The 19,828-nt window shown below is 42.4% G+C and overlaps 1 long non-coding RNA gene across 4 annotated transcripts; it reads right to left on the minus strand.

The window, feature by feature from the left end:
• Window positions 1-2,871: 2,871 nt before the first annotated feature.
• On the minus strand, window positions 2,872-19,798 carry LOC111273041 (uncharacterized). Of its 4 annotated transcripts, XR_002687842.2 has the most exons (4): window positions 14,695-19,798; window positions 13,349-14,236; window positions 4,098-4,234; window positions 2,872-3,446 (listed from the first exon to the last, which is right to left on the minus strand). It is a non-coding gene; the product is annotated as an uncharacterized LOC111273041 (long non-coding RNA). The 4 variants fall into 4 exon arrangements; XR_002687841.2 differs by lacking the exon at window positions 13,349-14,236; XR_002687843.2 differs by lacking the exon at window positions 13,349-14,236 and having other exon boundaries at window positions 4,098-4,298.
• Between the last annotated feature and the right edge of the window lie 30 nt (window positions 19,799-19,828).

Raw genomic sequence — 19,828 nt, forward strand, 5'->3', positions numbered from 1 at the left:
CAATACTCGTATGAATATATTTACAGGAAATTATTACCTCTAAGGGGCTTCTTTCGTTCCCTTTTGCTATTGGAGATTTATAACCGGAACACACACCTCGTGTAAACTATCTGCTTGAAATTCTAGGCTCGAAATCTAATAAAACCACTATATTTCTCATGCTAGTTTTGAAGGCCAACAGCTCAGGAACAACTTTACTATTCGAGCAATGAATATGATAAGTTTATCCTCGATCTGTACCTGGAGTCAATTAACTTGAAAATGTTCACTATTTTTGGCTAGCTTCCCTCGCTTGTTTACTGCACTGGCGCGGATCAAAATAGACGGAATCACTCTGTTAGGACATGATGATAGTTGGTAAGTTAACCACCCCAGCATTACATTTTCTGGAGTACTTATCAGCGGAAAAGTACCACTGCTTGCAATTTTGTTCGTGGACGTCTTCAAGAACTTCCGAGGAAATAACAACGTATGTACTACAGAAAGTAAATCGAATAACGCTTTAGCAACTGTTATAGGTAGCGGAACAAGTGAGATTAGCTGGGTGATGCTCTATGTTGGGCTGATTGTGTATCTTGACAAGCACTATCAGTGCTCGTCCATGAAACTCCAATGTATTTAGTAAACATGTATAGCTGAACACGATTTTATACGGTAGATATTCTACTTGCACAAATACATCGGAGTATTTCAGCTATGCGTGCTTTGTATGGGGCATAGTGGTGTACGGGTAAAATTTTTCGACTCACGTAAAAACCGTATTCCTTTGTTCTCAACTGTCACAGTTATTTCTGTGCGGATAGAACTTAGATCCGGCCTGTTTTGAAGTGTGTTGCGTTTCCGATTTCTGATATGGCGCATTATAGATTGACCAATTTCATACGATGCTTTTTCTTTTTTTTTTTTTTTTTAATTTGGATCAACTGTACCAGTTTCCCGTACAAATTAAAACCGAAAATCGTATATACAATGCAACGCCTCTAACCCAAAACCTGTCGTAACTTTAAGTATTTCCAAGACACTGGATCCTTTTAACTAACTAACTAATAAATTTCTTTTATCAAATGCAGGAAGAAAACAGTCCAAAGAGTACCTCAACTCACTACAGGTTGCAGTGCTACTATGGGAAATATTGAATACTGTTCATGATCACTAACTAAGGTTGTCCTGTTTTGGTTCCTTGGTTCCGTAGCAATCAGCTCAAGCAGCTTTCTAAACGTATGTTGAATCAATCGAAAAATACCTCATTCAATTTAGAATATCAATTTAATCACTTTGACTCATAAAAGAAAATTTAATCAATTCATTACAAAATGTTCTGACAGGCAAAGTTTCCCTTATAGACACATAATAAATGTTAATATAAAACAGGAGACGTATAACCGTCCCTATAAAATGGCACAGTAATTCACAGATGATCTGTAAATGAATGAATTGTTTTTTTTTTTATTTCTATTAGCAAACTTCGAAATGGAGCGCAATGAAGTTCATTAGGTCGACAGTCTTTTTCAGCCCTATGTTCTCGATGAAGTTTGCAGACGAAATTGATTTCTGATCGGTTCGTGACACATATTTAAATCAAACACATTGGATACGTGTGCATGCAACCTGTTTACCTTCTGATAGCTGTTTGCTGCGTTCTGCTAATCATCATGCATTATTAGTAACCCTACAACGTTTTATAATTCTTCAAAAAAGCACGTTTTCGCCTGTATTCGGTCCTTGCTGTTCTTATCGACTTCAGCAGTGTTTTGCAGGCTCGGACGAAACAGACGCCCTTCGTACGCTGTCGCGCCGATAAGCTGAAGTCATTGATGGCACATACGGCACGCAGCGGCGTGATTATACCAAAGCTGATTCTATCGAAACGAAGATAATATGTACCTTTATAAAGGCACCTGTTCATAAGGACGAAAATAAGTGTTCCATTTTTCGAACAACGTCGAGCAAGTTCGCTCGCAAGCTCAATAGTTCGATGTGTTTCTAATTCTATCTAATTTAGAAAAATAGCTTTAGCACACGACACAGTAAAATCCCCTTGGTAGTTTATTATAGAAGAGTGTGTCCTGTTAATAGTTCCATCCTAGCACCATCCGAGTTCGACCACGTTCTTGAAAACCTTCCGAAGAACAGAGCACCGTCCATTGCCCATCTGCCGTCTAAACGTCTACTTAGATATCGTTATGTTAGATGTCCCACTTCTTCAAGTTCTTGCACTGTTTTCTTAGGAAAAAAACATATGAACCACGACATCATTACGTGCACGAACAGAGAAAAGTCAAAACAGCTTCTTCCGCAAGTACAACAGAGATTGGGAAAGTTGGCAGACTTTTAGACAATCGTGATTCAGGACACCGCAAAAAATCCCCATTCACCTTAACCCAGTTTCCTTACACTCAAATTTTTCTACTAACCACCAGTATTGCTGGGATTTACGGCTATATTAAGCGTAGTATTGACTTTAATGTTTTGCTTTCTTTCATGCAGGTACTCCTATCTAGCTCGACGTCCGCTGAGTTTCATCCGATTAAATTTTGCCTTTAGAACTCCCAAGCTGTTGTCGTTGTTGTTGAATCATAGTTGGATCATAGTTTTCGCTATGAAGTTTCGTATCTAGCAGGCGTACCTTTATAATAATAACAACTAACAAAATGTATAGTTGTCGTTCTACGGCTGTCTAATGCAATAGGATGCTTCGCCCATTACGCCTCACTGTATTTAACTTCTCTGTGACTTTGACTGAATTACAATGTTATTGCCTAAGTGGACCTACAAGGTTAGGTTCAAAGAGTGTCAGTGTTTTATGAAATGAATGGCCATATTGCGCGCTGACCAGAACACTAATTTTTACAATTATTACATTAGAGAACATGTTTTTTGTACAATTAAACTTTATTGATTAGCGCTAGCTTCGCGTTTCACAAAATACGGAGACATGTGGACACATTTAAAGTGAGTCGTCAAAATGCTTACGGTAGTACGTGTATTGCGTCACGTCTGAAATTGTGGATATATTTTACAGGAAGTTAATTTAGTAAGTTGTGCAAACCATCGTAGTTAATCGCGGAAATCACTTTCACTTAAACTATAGTTGAGTAGGACACGATCGCAGTATGACACACCTGCATTCTATTGATAATGAAAATATTTTTGGCGGAAGAGGTAGTCGTACATATGGCCCAATGAGTATTGGCTTTACTTTCAGCACATACAAGCAAAGAATATCCCGTCGAGAGAGAATCGAGTTATTTAATTGTAGCAACGGCTACAGCAGCGGTAGCCCGAAATATCCGGATGCTTGATTAATGCGGTCCTGTTGTCGGTTGCCGATGCCTGATCACAAAAAAATCAGGCTGGTCCAACTTAACTATGGCGTCAGGGAATAGCGGTTCGCAAAACGTTGACGAGGTCGTAGTAAAGCAAGCTTCGAACTCGAACCCGATCACCTATTGTTAAGCGAAGTAGCGCAAAGCAGTTGTTGAAATCTATAGAATACATATGAACAAAATAACTATTGAAAACATCTGTAGACGCTCAAACGAAGATGTGTGTACGAAGTGCCTTTTGAAAGTCCGTATCTAGATACCCTAGATAGTGCTAAACGGGGTAGCGTTCCAAATGTTACCATGTTTCTTTCAAAATATTCAAAAATGAATCGCTGACCCTAATGATTCGAGGTATCTAGGCTTATTTTGGCCTTTCGCCTGCAGTCCCCGATATTAGAGCTAACTAATTTCCGTCACCCCATCATGAAAATTTAGCTCCGCCGCTATGTATGTCTATGTACATTTCGGGGCACATTATGCAATATAGGGAAAATCTCTTGGAACATTGAGGTTTTGGCGCATGACTAATTTCTTGCGGATCTATTTCTTTATTATATCTCTTTGAATGTCGGCTGCTATATAAATATGTATTTACAGAATAGCCACTTAGATGAACGGAACTAGAAAGATGTTCACAACTTTTCAGGCATTCTGTAATCCCTAATAATAGCTATTGTGAATTATCTTTATTATAGAACATTCATTTTTCTCTTTGTAAGTAATAAGAAGACCATATTTGTAAAATATCTCATAGCAATCAGATCTGTTCACCTGAGTAATACAGCAGAATATGCACCTCCGGGGGGGCCATGCGGGGAGGCTAACGATGCGAATGAACTCCGAAAGTGAGCTTCAAGCCTCGTATTTGTACGCCTAGCTTGAAGAGTCGCTGGGAAAACATGCAAAAGCTACGACAAGATAACAAAGCCCATCCTTTCTGAGTAACGTTTTCCGTGCGACATAGTAAAACTTCTGTCTCAGAACACAACAATTTGAAATGACGTATTTCTTTTATCTGGCACTCTCTTCCTTCAAAAATAACGTCATAACTCAATCAAAAAGAAACGGTAGCGAATATTAGCAATACTGAATATAGGATAGAAATGTATATTTCACGTTATCTTGTAGAAGATGCCTAGCGTAAACTCCTACTTACTGATACTAACATATCAACGGATTTCAAAAATATATTAAATCACTCCGAGGCTAGTTTTTTTTTTCTTTTTTTTTTTTTTCCATATATTCATTAGTTGCGCACTGCGTAGAGCGCGACGGGAATTACAATTTTAGGCACCTTTTACACGTAACTTGGGTTTGCAGATCGAAGTTTCGACCGAAAAATATGAAGAGGCATTTAGGAAATAGGAACGATGTTTAGGTCGGACAATCTACGTTAATGAGTTTAGAGAGACAAAGAATTTGTGATTTTGTACGAACCAACGGCGGTCTAGGGTACTGTTTGTGTTGCCTTAGCTAAGGGATGTCCTGGACGCCTCAAGTGTTGGACAGACCAAGTTTTAACGAAAAACAAACAAAGATTGTCTATTCAGTGGACTGATACGAACGCTAGCGAACGTTCTCTGATAGCACATGTATATGTTGTAGAGGTTCCGTGATGCGTCGGCTACTAGATTATCACTTCTTGTTGGCTCGTTTGATAGCGATTTGGTTTGAAACGAGTTCGCTAGTGTTAGTCTAACGACTTATTTCTAAAATGATCGTCTGAATCTAGTTTCGTATCTCTACGCCAGCCATTTGGCATGGAATAGCGGTACATTCGCCAGACAAATCAAGATTCTGCCGCTACCATAAAAGAACATATTCTAAGCGTCAAGTTGGTAGTAGCGATAAATGTCCCATAAAATCGTGCAAGTTATCAATAAACATCTACGAACTCGTCGTAGTGCTATCGCTCTACCCCTGACATCACCTAGGTAGGGGAACGACCCCTTTTGCTGTAGCTACGAGATAGTGCCTTCGTCTATCGCAATACGGTCAATTAGAAACCGTCACGAATATGAATTTGGACTCCAATCTCCCAGTTGAGGCACAAAGAGCTTTAGCAAAGCTTCTTAGCTAAACTGGGTATAGGCCTTTTTCTGTTTTGCGACAGCATAATCCGTCCTTCACGGCTGATATGAATGCTCCTCCTTTCCTTATTAGGTTTTTAGTGGTTCGTTTCAAGTTATTATGGTAGCGATCTAGGCGCTGAAGGTGATTCAACAGAAAACAACTCTAGGTAAAACTTCGTTTGCAAGATTTGCTTGCTCGATTTGCTAAATCTGCTCTTCTAACAGCATCGAAAGCCTTTTTCTAGTTACATTTCATTAGAAATGCCACCTTCGTAATAATAGTGCGCCAACCTAGCAAGACGGAAGCGATTACTTAATTACAGGTTAATTAAAACTAACGAGCGACTATTTTTTTAGAGTAGTTATTTTTGAAGCAGAGCCAGCCAATGTTGACTTTTATTTTGGTCTTTCGATAAATTTAAAGAAGTTCCTTTATTTGTGTTAGGCGGTCAGTACGTATTGCGGTACAGAAGTACGACAAGTCTAATTAGCCATAAGCAAGTGAAGTCCGTGTTTTGTTTGTTGTTTGTACGCTCAACTTGACATTATATAATTCCGAAGTAGGCCGTTGCCTTTATTCACTGGTGTTTTGTTATGAACGATATTAAAGGCCCTACTTGGGAGAGAGAGGTACATGAATTACTCTTTCCAAAACCTCAGTGACCTCTCTCGGCAGGAAATTGGCAGAGGGCTTTGGTTGCGTTAGCGCATAGAACATTTCTACTGCATAATTAGCTTATTCTGACGACATTAGCGATAAAATAACACAGTAAATCTTTGAAGGTGTAGGAGTAAAAAATGATTTGTCTGGCGGGTTCTATAGCAAATTTGCGGCGACATGGACATTTTGATTGGTACTTAGGTAGTTTGGCTAATATTGTGTTTACATTGGGATCAAACAATCAGGCGTTTATAAAAATCACCATTCAAAGCAATTAACGCAACCATCTGACAGGGGTCAGACACAAATCGATCTTTCGTCCAAGTTTGTCGTGTAGCAACCAACTATGATACAACTGCTATCCCCTTTAGGGCCCAAAGATAGGAACCATTCGTATTAATCCCGCAAAGCATTCCGAGGAAAACGTGATCGAGGAGGATATTCTTAAATTCTCAGTTTAATAATATCACGATTATTATCGAAGTTTTCTTGATTCCAGTTTGAACATCGAATGCTACCTTCATTTTCTGTTTGAGATAAAAACTTTTAACTTCTTTAAGCTTCTTACCTAACCGCACAAACTACAACTCCTTCGTGAATGCCTCAGAACGATTTCCATTCCGTTCTCTTCGCACGCTCCTTTCGTTATCTAGCCAACACTGGTCCACTGCAACCTTTCTCTCCAGTCAGATTTCTCCAAATAGATATAACTGACACTGAACTTGTCCAGCGTATCGCAGGCGTTATGCAAACGTACTTAGGCAGGCGCCGCCGTGTCCTCTACTTTTGGACCGTACACAGCAAGTTCTCCTCTACTGAAATCGGGTAGCAGCAGCATCGGGGGTGACAGATTTTATTTTTCCATTTAACCACGACCCCATCAGCAGCGCCAGCCAGTTAGGGCACCTTTCGACCCCCAGAATCCTTTTCTTTTTCTGTCCTGTGGAATCCCTAAACTACTTCTACTACCACCACGAGTACCGTCGTCAAAGCAGCTAGCAACCTTCCTTCTTTCTCCGAAGCTCCTCGAACATGCTTCCTTGTCGTCGTAATACCCCTGCCCCGTTGCTTTTATTCCCGCCTGCTTCCCTTCCATAAGAGATGAGCTGCCCTTAGAGAACGTCTATAAGGGCCTAAACCTGCCACCCCAGCCATTGGGATCCACGGTAGCGCCGCCCAGCGGATACGCGCACATTCAATTTTCCAATGGAGGGAAAATATTTCGGAGGTGCCTGTCTTTGCCGCAGTTAAAGCAGTCGCCGGAGAGGGCCGCTCTGGCGTCACCAGCTGTGCTGCCGCTGCTGCTGTGTTGCTGGCCTAAGTTGCCTGGGTCGTACCTTAACCCTGCCTCGTAGTCGGTGTAGGCAATTGTTAGTCCGCGTATATATTCATTAACGCCAAATGGTGAAAGGAACAGCGTTCTGTCAACGCAAGCGTTCTTTTCTTGAACCTAGCACTACTAGCATCGCCATCACCACTAGTTCTTTCTATAGTAGTCGTCGACAACGGCACATCGGCAACGGCGATGTTGTCCGTAGGACAACGTTGGAGCCTCTAAGAAAGACTCTGGGCGGTGACAGGCATCCACACTCCTGCCCGTGTCTGATCGTGTGTCCGTGTGTGTGTCTGCCTGTATATGATCGTATTCCCTTTCCTATTTGGGGCCGACCTGAACTATCCAACGGGCGGTCGACGGCGGTAGCGCGAGGGCCTGAGAGCGTTGCTGCTGCTGCGAGAACCATCGCTGTTGGTTCAACAAGTGCCACCGTAACCAGGCCAAACAGCTTTAGCGCCAGCAGGCCAACCAAGTAGCCTGCCATCCACGCCGCCGCTGCTGCCAAAGAGACAGCCAAAGCAACGATTGAGCTGTTAGCAAAGGAAGCAAGCAGAGTGGAGCGCGACTAGCTCCTTACTTGCACACGCTTGCTTTCTTAGTGTTCCTTTATAGCGTTATACTTTTTCTAGCTAGCAGAGGAAGTTGATCGTGGTAACGTTGGCACGTCAGATCGCGTGGATCAGACCTCACTGTAACGGTTAGAAGACATCGCATCGACGGACGGACAAACGAACCGACCAGACGGCGACTGGCAGAAGTGACCGAACGGCTGTTCTATTAACTAAATAACCAAAACAGTGATTCGAAGACAGCCACAATTAGAGCGGTGGAATTAAACTTAACAATCGAACTGAGCTGCTCACACAAGTGCTCTTCTCAGAGGTAATCGAATCCTTCGGAACAATATCAAGTGTGAGTAGAACAACAAACCGTCCACGGCGGCAACAACAGAAACAACAATATATTTTTCATTTGCTGGAGCTGGTGGCTGGGCAGCGGCGATAGAAAACAGGTGAACGTTTTACGTGTTCCGTAAAGTGTCGTGTGACGGTGTACGTGCTGCGAACGCTTGTTGTGACATCATCAGACAACTTTAAACGACATTAGTGAAGTCCTTTCAGAAGATTGGGAAAACCGCCAGCGTTCCGTGTCACTCTAAGGAATCCGGTCAGAACCAAACTACGACCGATTCATCGAAGACGCACTTTGGCATTTCGATTTAATTTTGACTACGCAAATTTGCAAGTATCACCTAAATAAAGTGCCCTGTAGAGATCTTGTAGGGTGGAGTAACTCATCCGGAATCTTTGTTGCTGCTCAGGTCGAGCTGCCTCTTTGCTCGGCCAGTATCGCCCGTCGGGATCTACCGTTAAAGCTATGGCCCACGGCGTCTGTTCCATAGGATACGAAGAGGTAAGATTTTCATAATGACATTTCGGTGCAGGTATTTGCCACCCGTAAAGAATCGGTAGCGACTTTCAGCAGTCGCTAGCGGCGCTCCGGAACGCCTCGCGACCCTTCCGTATGGTGCCTTGTCGGCGAACATATGGCTACGCGTTACATGCCAAGAGGGTCAGTCGAGGGAAAGGGTAAGCTAATATGTAATCAAGCAGCAGTGGGAACACTAGTAAAAGCAAGAGAGTCACCAAGCATCAGAACCACGATATTGTTGGGATGTATCTGCTGAAATAGACATTGTTTGGCGTTGGTTTGACGCATGTGTATTGTTAGTTTACTGACATATTGGGTGTCAACCTGTCTGTCCACGCGTAGAATTGAGCTGACCAACACGTTGGCAAGAGGCGACCTCCCCTGACAGCTCCTACCCTTCTCCTGACTGTCCCGTATGGAACGAACAAAAACGCATTCGCCGACCTCGTGCGGTCGCGTCTAGTATACAATACACAACACGTAACGCTACGTAATAACGAATAACAACGTGGCACGTCTTAGGCAACCTATTGCGGTGATTCGTACTATTGACATCGTGCATGCTGCTGTCAACAAACGTTTTGGGCTTAAATGCCTGTTATAGGGGGAAAGAGGGGATCGTGCAGGGATAGTAAATGGTCGACATATTACGACATTCCTAATGCGGTGTGGTATCACACCGTAGTCTATTGACGTTATTGTCGCACGATCTTGTAGACAAAGGCGGGAACATTCTCGAATATTCGGGTTGGGTCCAAAGCATGAGATATGGAAATCCGACGTTGGGCGTGCGAGAACATTCGAGGAGGTAGGAAAAACGGATTACGTCCCGGCGGTAGACGAAAAGTGTATCACAAATGGTTCAGGTCAACATCGCCACCTGAACAGCGGGTAAAATAGCGATCAATAATAAAGGACTTACCGAAGGAATCCACTAAACAACAAGGAGATGAACTTCGTTCAAATCGAAGTTCATCGAGTAAGTTTGGTCGGTTATGACGAATAGTTATCGTGCTACTCAGTGCCATAGCAATTTTGTATTTTGAGAAGCAACGAGTTACGTTCACTCAGCCTAAGCGTTGCTTGATTCACGTGAACAGTAAAGTGAGCAAATCTAAGCTACCCATTATGCAGGGTTATAGGAAGACGATGTTCGGTTGCTGTCAATAGACTATATCAGAGAGAGTAATCCTAATGGGACTACGATCCAGTCTGAGAAACAGCAAGAATTCCATAGAAGGAAGGAGAGATAACAATCGAAGCGGGTTTCGGAGGCACTTTTGAGCGTGAACGCGCGTTGATCTTTACCGATTGATACGTCACGGTAGCGAGATCACCCATAGACACGCATTGCACGCTTTCTCGCGTGTCATATTGTCATTTGTTCGGGCGCAAAGCCTCGACAAGCATAAGTCGAAGCTGCACGATCTACTGTTCCATATGGCGAAAATATGTATCTTAATGAATCTATTTTGTCTTCGTTTTGTATTATATCATACAGATTTGTTGAACGCTCGTCTATTGTTTAGTTGGTGGCAAACGTATCTAGATGTAAGGGATAATTAGTGTCCTTTTTGCATACGCTAACTTGCTTTACTGTTTCCAATCGAATGGTGGTTTTGCCCATCGTCTCGATAGGCGAGTAGCGTACGTGCCTTTCGTTAAATAGAGTCAAAGTTTTTTGCTTATGATGTAATACTCTATGCTCCGCTGCAGACGGACAGCGGTACTCATTCCGTTGCTACCGATAAAGTAAATGTTTGGTTTACAAGACTTGGCCGTTGGATAGTGAGCAGTAAGTATGTTTATCATATTTTTTTTGTTCCATATCACGATTGATTACACACTGGCCGTGCAGCCAAAGATTCAATGATAGTTTTTTTTTCCCTTTTCATATTGTAACATAGCCTGACGAAATCTGCTTTGTACTATACGTGCTGGGCACGGCGGAAGTACATTTACACAGACGAAGCTATTTTTGTGATTGGAAGTTGGACAGCCGCTAAAATATGGCCGTACGAGATTGGTTTTACTTTGTGAAATAACCTGCCTTTACTATCACCGTGGCCACCCCCGCCGCAGCCGTCATTGTCCAGTCGTTAAGGAATCGAGTGTTTATGTGCACCAGATCGACCAGCCGCGATGCGTAGGCGGCCTCTAATGTGTTGCGTATGGTGACTGACCAGTCTACGATATGGCTGGCTGGTAGCTAAGTGACTGTGAGATTCGAATTGCTACAATCGAAGCTAAGGAGTTCAGTCCCTCTGAAGACGATGACGGGCAAGACGACCTCGCCGCTGCTGCTGCTGCCGCCACCGGCGCCCTCGTTGCGTTTTCCACCAGGAAATCAGAAAGACGGGACCGCCTCATTGTGGTGTGAAGCATCAGGCAGCCATTTCTACCGTTCGCCTGCGAACTGCTCCGATGTCTTGTGTTACAACAGGCATCAATACAGGAACGCTGGCAGACAAACAACCATTCTACAATATCAAGCCCTATTTTACTTTCTTAGTTTATTGTGACGAGTCTCACAATAGGTTGCTCCGCGAAGGTAGAACCAACGCAGTTATTGGAGCCATAGTAGCACGTTCTCTTTTATACAAAAAGTAAACAGCAGCAGTAAATATATATGAGGAAAAACTGTTAAATAGTCGTCATTGGCCATTGGGAACAGTTCTACCACTGTTGTGACGTTCCCTCTGTCCGAATCGTGCAGGGTCAGCAAATGTTTCCTCGCTAATGATTCACTTATCTATTGCTTTCTTTCAGGCCATTATTGTGATGTGTATACAAAAGCGTCGACGACACCCCCTACGAAGTCATTCGTACGAAATATATCGTATAATGACTAGCCACACTTTAACCGTGTGTCTAGTCGCTATACGATACATCACAGAAACTCAATCATGGAAACTCTTTAGACAGAGAAATTTCGTTAGTTCACTCCCTGTATAGCGCGTGAAAACCCAAAGCCGCCATCCTGGCGCTAGTATCGTCGCGATGGCGGCAAAAGCACCGGCAGAAGCTGGAATAGAGTGGGAACCAAAGCAGCAGTAACAGATGAATTTCATTCAGTCCACGTTAGTGTATCATGGGTAACTCTCTTGAGTAGTGTAGTACATACGAGCTGACATGTCTATATGCTATATCCAAAGGACGGGCTTGGATCGCAGGATGGCCAGCAGCAGCAGCAGTACAAGACGTAGAAGGCTAACGGTTGGTAAACGTCGGTACGCGCCAGCCCACAGGTATCTAACAGGGGTAGAAAGACGACGACGAATCTATAAGGCAGTTCCTGTTCCTGCAACAACAACGAGCTCCTGTCGTGTTCGTTTAACTGCATTAAGCCTAGGTCTTATTCGCTAGTTCGATACGATATACAGGTAACCTTTTACCGCTCAGATGGAATAAAACAGTCGCACGTAGACCGCAATCGCCAACGTATAGTTATTGGCAGTGACCACTCAACAAACATTGCATACGGAGGGTCACATAAAATGGCGAGTTCGCTATGCGTTCGCTACGATTGATAAGACGATTGAGCGGCTGGCGACGGGTTTCGTACTTTAAAATGCTACTGTTGACCCCGCCGCTACCGCAAAACTTCCAACCGATTTCTCTAGCTGAAACTTGACATTGAAACAAATTGATAAGTTGGCAGAAATGACTGAGGATAGTTCCCACGTTAGAACTGCTACCTCATTCAACTGTTGCAATAACCACCCAATTAACTTGAGCTGTGACATAACTGGCAAGACGACGACTTCTCTTTTCTTAACTGCGGGAACCACTGAGTTTATTGTGACGTGCTGCCATTATGAAATGCGGTGATCCTCAGAAAGCGGGCCTTCGCCATTTTACTGGTAGAGAGCTCTCGTCGATTTGTGAAACTATTCATATAACTTAAACCCGAGTTTGGATGCTATAAACTGGGTAGTAAACAAATATCGACACTCTACCGGTTTCAATTTACCACAGTCACCATCACTGGGAACGATCCACTGATCATTTGAGGTACCTTGCTTTCACCTGTCTGCGAGAATGTCTATCGAACTTCCCTTGACAGACCCAGTGGTAAATTTCGATTAGCTCTTCTACATGGACTTTCTGTTTCGGTTGTTGATTTAGCAAGGCCGATGCTATTTACACAGTTGTTTGTTATTTCTGATTGAAAGATGTTTCTGCATAAAAATCTGTGACAGTTCTATTTGCTGCCGAGTTTTATGAGCGTTATTGCGTTTAGATAATACAAAGAGCGCAGTTTTGCATCTTCACTCTATCGCCGCCTGTATTCGATGGAAAAAAATCGATAGTCATTACTATAACTGGCCCTTTTTACGTTCTAGCATATCGGTAGTCGAACTAGAAAATCCGTAGCGCGTACCGCATCATCGACCAGTATAGAGCAGAGCAACGACAGCACACACGTCCCTGTTACTTAAAGTTAGCCTTCAGCAAAGAAGTTATATATGTATAAGTAGACGTGGTGCGGTAGTTCCTAGAAGGCAGTTCCAAAACTTACCCAAGCGGTTAGCCAACGTTGATTCTGTCGCTCGTTTCTACCGGTACTTGTTTCCCCAAACTGACATTTTGCCTGCATCATACCTTGACAAAGGTTGCCTAACATAACGACGAGCAAATAGTCAAAAAAACAGTTCGTCTTCTTTATTTCCACAACTCTGCTGTCGCTACACACCGTGGTAATCATGTTGTTGCTTCATGATGATGGCGTTCAATTCTGTTCGTGCCGTATATGAGCGACGGCGAAGAGTCATGCAAGTGACACATGGCCTGACCTGGCCTGAAACCGCCAGTTGACCTCTTTAGGGTCTTAGCAGCAAGTGGGCTTGCGACCCTACGATACGGGGTTGTTCCCCTCTGCATCAACTCTTTTGCTTTCACAGCATCATATCCAAGGTCGAGCGACTTGATCAATCAGGAGTTTTGCCCTCTTTCTTTTGCTTCGACCTCGTCCTCGTTGTTTTGCGGTGTATGTCTCGCATTTTCAGAGCCGCCTCAATCCAGTCTCGTCTCTCAATGTATCGTTAATAATATGTAAGAGCGCGTAGGTATTATGATCTGTTGGCATACTGACGGTATAGCAACTATTATGAACTAGTAGACGAAATATATAGGATCGCATTTGTACGTGTTCTGTGGATTCATATGCCCAGTTTGCCGTCGTTCAGCCGGTTCTTCACAACCATTGAAGAGGTAGAAGACAATGGAGTTAATTATCGTCGTCGTAATCAGCTGCCAGCTCTAGCAACAACAGTTTAGTAGAGTCATGCGCCGGCGATGCGGGATTCTGCCTGAGGGTCAGGGTGGGCAGTTTCTGAGTGAGATGCTGTTTCGCTGGTTCTGCTTATCGTCGCAACAGTATCTTCTAGCAGTCGAATCGTTGTTACATCTCTCATGAAAAGCAGTAGTTAACCTATGCCGTTAGTCGGTGTTTTGCCGGCTAGCTGCCTATCGATCAGCAAGTGACTACCCTAATACACTACCCTAATAAATCCCAGACCCACATAGCTTTGGCTTGCTTTTCTATTAACCGTCGTTTTAAATATCGTACGAGAGAATTTATATGCGCGCACAACCTATACGAGCCAGCCATTACTGCTTATGACCTTTGAGGCGGACTGTCCAATTAAAACAATTGCAATATGTGAAATCAAGCGCCCATCCGCCTCATATGGTGCCGTAGTGGTAGAGGTAACATCAGTGAATCGAATAGAGAAATTTTGCTAGGTGTTTGTATACGCTCGAACATGATGACATCTGGCGCAGCTTTGCGGCTGCCAAAGGACACAGGTACATGCATGCCAGTACGTAGGCCTTCCATAAGCAACAGCTCGTTTAACAACAAACCTTCAGAAATGTATGGCACTTCAGTTGGAAGCCGGTAGATGGAAGAGCGCCAACAGCGGTTTGCACACGAGTTACTGAACTCTTTCGTGATGATCACCTTCATTACGTTGGAGCTGATCGATGGCCTATTCAGCACCGGCACTACGATCGTATTTGCACGATGATCACTGCATCACGCAAAATTACTTTCGTTGAGCATGTCAGTTGTGCAGCAATGGCAGCACTCATATAGTCCTGAGGCAAATACTATCTATACCTGATCTCGTTCTTGCATGATTTGTAAAACATGCTCTAAAGGGTAGAGAGTGCCCAGCACTTCTCTGGATATTTTCTGGACGCGTAGCTGCTACATGTTGACCCATCCAGCTTGAGGCGCGAACAATACAACTTTGAAAAAAGTTCATAACAGCTGATTAAGAATGATAATCGCTAATGCGGCTTGAAAAAACCAAACGATTTCGAAAATTTTAAAAAAAACCGCCACAAGTCAACGCGCATGCACACCGACTAACCGAGCATAGTACGTACGAAGACGACCAGTCACGACCGTGTTATATGTGTTCCATTGTGAACAACATCTATTTCAGTCTGTGCCCTACACGGAAGTATGAAGGGAAGTATAATGGTTATTTAGAACCGACCCAGCCCCAGCGGCCTGGCGACCCAGCTGGCGCTCGACGGCTCATCCATTGCAACTGGACGCCAACTGCCTGTCGACACAGCAGGTTGAGCTTATTACATTATATTATTAAGATGATAAGGAAGCGATTGTACGAGATTGTGCAGTGGAGCTTCTGTCCGTGAACGAAGAGGCTACCGGCACGAAATAAGAATAGACGCCCTTAGATAAACGGAACCGGTTATGAGTGCGAACGAGCAACTGGGTAATTCCAGATAGCAACTGCGAGAAAAGTATCTAGTATATTATTTCACTCACCTCAAAGAAAAAATAAAAAAAAAAAAAAAAAAAGGCGCATCCTTAATTCTCCAGCTGTAGTGCGTGTTATTAGTCCGTGCTATTATTAGAATTACAATTTCCAAGTTGCTTATTATCTAGTTGTATTGAAATACAGCGGTGTGATTCAAGGTCTCACCTAGACGATGGCCTGGTGTAATCTTGAACCTTTTTTTTGCTAGTAATGCATATTTGCTTAGAGAAGTTGGTAAATTCAGTTGTTCACTAGAAACGCTGACAGACGTTAATTACTAGAGTTTTATGGTAGAGCATTGCCTAAAAACAAGACTCGTGGATATTGCAAGCCATGATGGGTAGGGGAAAAGGCAACTGAAAAGAAGACGCTAAGCTTGAGAGAGTTGTAAATCTGGTTGTAACAGCCAAAAAACGAAATCGCGGAGGAAAAAATCGAATATGTGCGAAAGAGTTTTGGAGGAGCTCTTATACGAGGTATATCGACTTGAAGTAAACACACTTGATTAAATACATTTTTTATTTATTTCTCATAAGACTATGCAGATTACTTCAGCAGACACTACCGCAACTGTTGCTCATCAAACGGCAAAATGAAAAAATAACAACCATTTTTAGCTGTATCCTCTGTCTAGCAATGGGCGAACTAGTGAGGCGCTAGACCAGTATGAATAAGTCACCGTGAAGTACTTCAAATGGCAAATAAGAGATCATCAGTAACATGAACCTTGTTCTCTTGGTTGTGGGCATACCGTGAAACAAATGAGGTCTTGTACCTCTCATTCAGGAAAATTAAGTGGCTCGAACACAATACGGAATATCACAATTCTGAGTCTAATTCTTGTTCCGCACTTAAAAATCACTGATCAGTTTTTTAGATGCGTCCACAGGGCGCATTGATATATAGTAGTCACGAGGGCTACCATCATATATATATATATGTGTATGTTGAGTAAGCTTTTTACTGGCGACGTGAGCAGAGACTGTGGGCAAAAGGTAAGACAGTAACTAATACACAGCCATAACTACTAAATACAATATCATTTTGAGTTTAATGGTTAGCGTTAGCTGATATTATTTATTGGTTTGTAAATCTGTAAATTAAGAAAAACTAACGTATAGAAACGCTTTGCAAAATTCGTAACCGAAACGGTCAAACATCGATTTCTGCGTAGAAGTATCAAGCGGTATAGTTTTTCCTTAGGTCACTTAACACAGATTTGGGAATATTCGTAATAATTTTGATTTTCGAATCGATTTGATAATTTTAATTGATCTGAAGCTGCGCTTCGTGGGGCGCTGTCAAAGGACAAAATACGCGACTTCAAACCAAAGGCGCTGTGCAAAAACGGAGGTTTCTCGTAAAGGATCACATCTTATACATTGAAATAGGATAGCATCACACAGAAGTCGACTCTAACAGATTTCAGATCAATTCGGCCTTCTAACTGCAGACAGGTACAGGGTAGTTGAAATAAATTAGGATCAACATCTATCACGACAGCCAAACGGACTCTTTATGGAGGTTTATCTACGGGCCACAAGCTGAGACCAGCTATTGTCCAACATCTTTGACCACCGAACTTATCAGCTATTTTAATATCCGAAATGTAAACCTAGTTTGCGATTGCTGAGCACAGAATCAGATTTCTCTAAACTAGAGCAGGCAGAACAGGAGAAAAAAAGCAGGGGCTTTGATCGATATCATTTGCTTCAGAGTTTCCTTAAGCACGGAGCAGCATGCCGCCCTTGCTTCCTCGGTAATGCCAAATTCCTTTTTACTTGTGTATGCAAACATCCGTGATAGGAATAACCACAGGATTACTCACGACCGAGGGAATATCCCTCGGTCGTGTTGTAGTTGGTAGTTCAAACTCGAACCAAGTTTATTTTGTTCTGTTCCGTAAAGCCTACATCATGTCTCAGTAAGAAAATGGGTGATCGTTATCAACGAAACTAATTTGGATATTCTAAAAACTCTTTATAAGATCGTAGGTATGTGCTGGACCATACATTTTTACCATTCGTTTATAGCTCGCACGCTGGCTGGACGTCAACGCATATTCTGGAACGAGGAGTTATGGTCGTTTCGCAATTCTTATTTGAATCGGGCCATAGTATAAGCACCCTCAGCTCTGTTCGCTGTTCTTTATTAAAAAGCTGTGAATATAATTATCGTGATACGACGTTGTGATTGATGACCCCGAGCTAACGTGGTGCTCCAAGCGAATAGTAGTTATAACGAATAAACACATCTATCAGATATCTACCAAATATACGCGGCCAACTTTATTTGACGTTCATTCTCACCTGAATTCAGCTTACTAACAGATAACGTCAATATTATTCTGTTTTATTTTTATGTTCTGAAAATTTATTGGAAGCTTTCCGGCTTTGAAATTCCGGAAATTTGACGGCAATCAAAGAAGTTTATGGTTTTGCTGGCAGTTCGTCAGGGGACGAAGACATCGTATAATGTCTGACCTTTGGTCCTTTTCCTTGAACTTGACCTTCTGCTATAATGAGTTCAAGGTCGCGTTTCTTTCAAGAACAAGTCTTCTTACAGTCTTGAAAGTACCAGATGAAGTGTTATTTTTGTGAAGGCAGCCAGCTAAAATGCGTGCCAGTTTGTTGCAAACACCCTACATGCATGTACGTAGGTACAAAGATCATTATGCTGCATTTTAAACAACGGTCATTGAGAAGATGCAGATACTTCACTGTATTTTAGGCTAGCAGTACGCAGATATATTAAAAAAGAGCTGAAGCTAGCATTTGGTACTCCCTTTAAGGAAAGCCACATTAGCCTTAATGGTTAGTCTGCATAAGAAATCCTTTAGGACGATAAATGCTCGCAAGCTTCTGTGAATCCAATTGCACAGACGCGTATGCTGTGTTCGTATCCTACAGATAGACCAGCTGACTGTTTTCTGCTCTATCTAGCACAATGGGTCTATGAATAAGGCTGGCCTGATCATAGATTGCGTGCGTTCGCTCGAACTATTCCGATGCACACTTGATTTTATAACCGATCCGCCTTTTCTCACTTATGCCACGACCATAAAAGTAAACCCTTCCAAGTATGTTTATATACAGAGAATGTTAAACGTACAATACGGCAAAAACGCAACGTTGAGAGGTCAGCTAATTCGATTTTGCTTTTCGGATCAGTTCTGCCATCGATCTCTTGCCGACCAATAACTTCATACTGGCTCTCATGTCGACTTCATGGCGACTCACTGATCTCGTTCAGTGGCCGAATCTTTCTCGATTTATAATCCTAATTCCTCTTCTGGAATTGTATTAATTAATATATGAAGAATTTTTACGCTACTAGGCGAATAAATAATGGATAGAGATATAGCATAATTAAACGAGCTTTATCAAGAGCTATTTGCAAGATTGGCGGTATGACTAGCCCATATGGTACCATCTGTTAGCAGGATGACGATTTGATAATGCCTATTTCTTCTATAGTGAGAACATTTATCGCAGAAAACTTAACAAATATGCGTGCCAGTCAGTCCTAGTAGGCCCAAGCAAGCACCAGAACTGGCTACATAGTTATATATACAGGAGACATTTTCATCAATATAACGTTTATTCCTTGTGCGCTTGACTATCACTATATTCACTGCTACTATAATGCTATTTCATACCATATCCTGAGGGTTCCTGGAGATATATAGGTTGAATTCTTCCATCCAGAAGCACGTTATTATTAAACATACATACAAAATCATGACACATGCAGATTATATCGATCTTTAACAATGCATGACATGCCCTATGATCGTGTCATTTTTTCAGCCACACTGTGATAAGCATATTATTACAGCTGTGGAAACGACGTGCCACAGAGGATTTCAACAAAAAGTGGAATTTAGCCAAAGGGAATTTAGTCAGGTACGGCTTGATATATGGGGGAAATTTAACATTACAAGGAGAATTACTTCGTACTTTTATGTAGGGCGCGGTCGATTTCATGGTTTTCAGAATCATAACAGATTGCCATAGAGCTCTATTTGATGAGAAAGCTTCTAACGAATAGTCGGATGTTTCTCTTATAAGCTGACGTTGGGCAGAATAGATGTGGGTTGTCGGGGTTGTGCCAGTGTTGCATGGACATAGTCCAAACCGTAATATTCTTCGTTCCATCCTCCCAAGTTCAGTTCCTAGAAAAACAATTAAATAAAAAAAATTATA

This window comes from Varroa jacobsoni, unplaced genomic scaffold, assembly GCF_002532875.2.
Source record: "Varroa jacobsoni isolate VJ856 unplaced genomic scaffold, vjacob_1.0 contig04400, whole genome shotgun sequence".
In the NCBI taxonomy this organism is placed as follows: domain Eukaryota; kingdom Metazoa; phylum Arthropoda; class Arachnida; order Mesostigmata; family Varroidae; genus Varroa; species Varroa jacobsoni.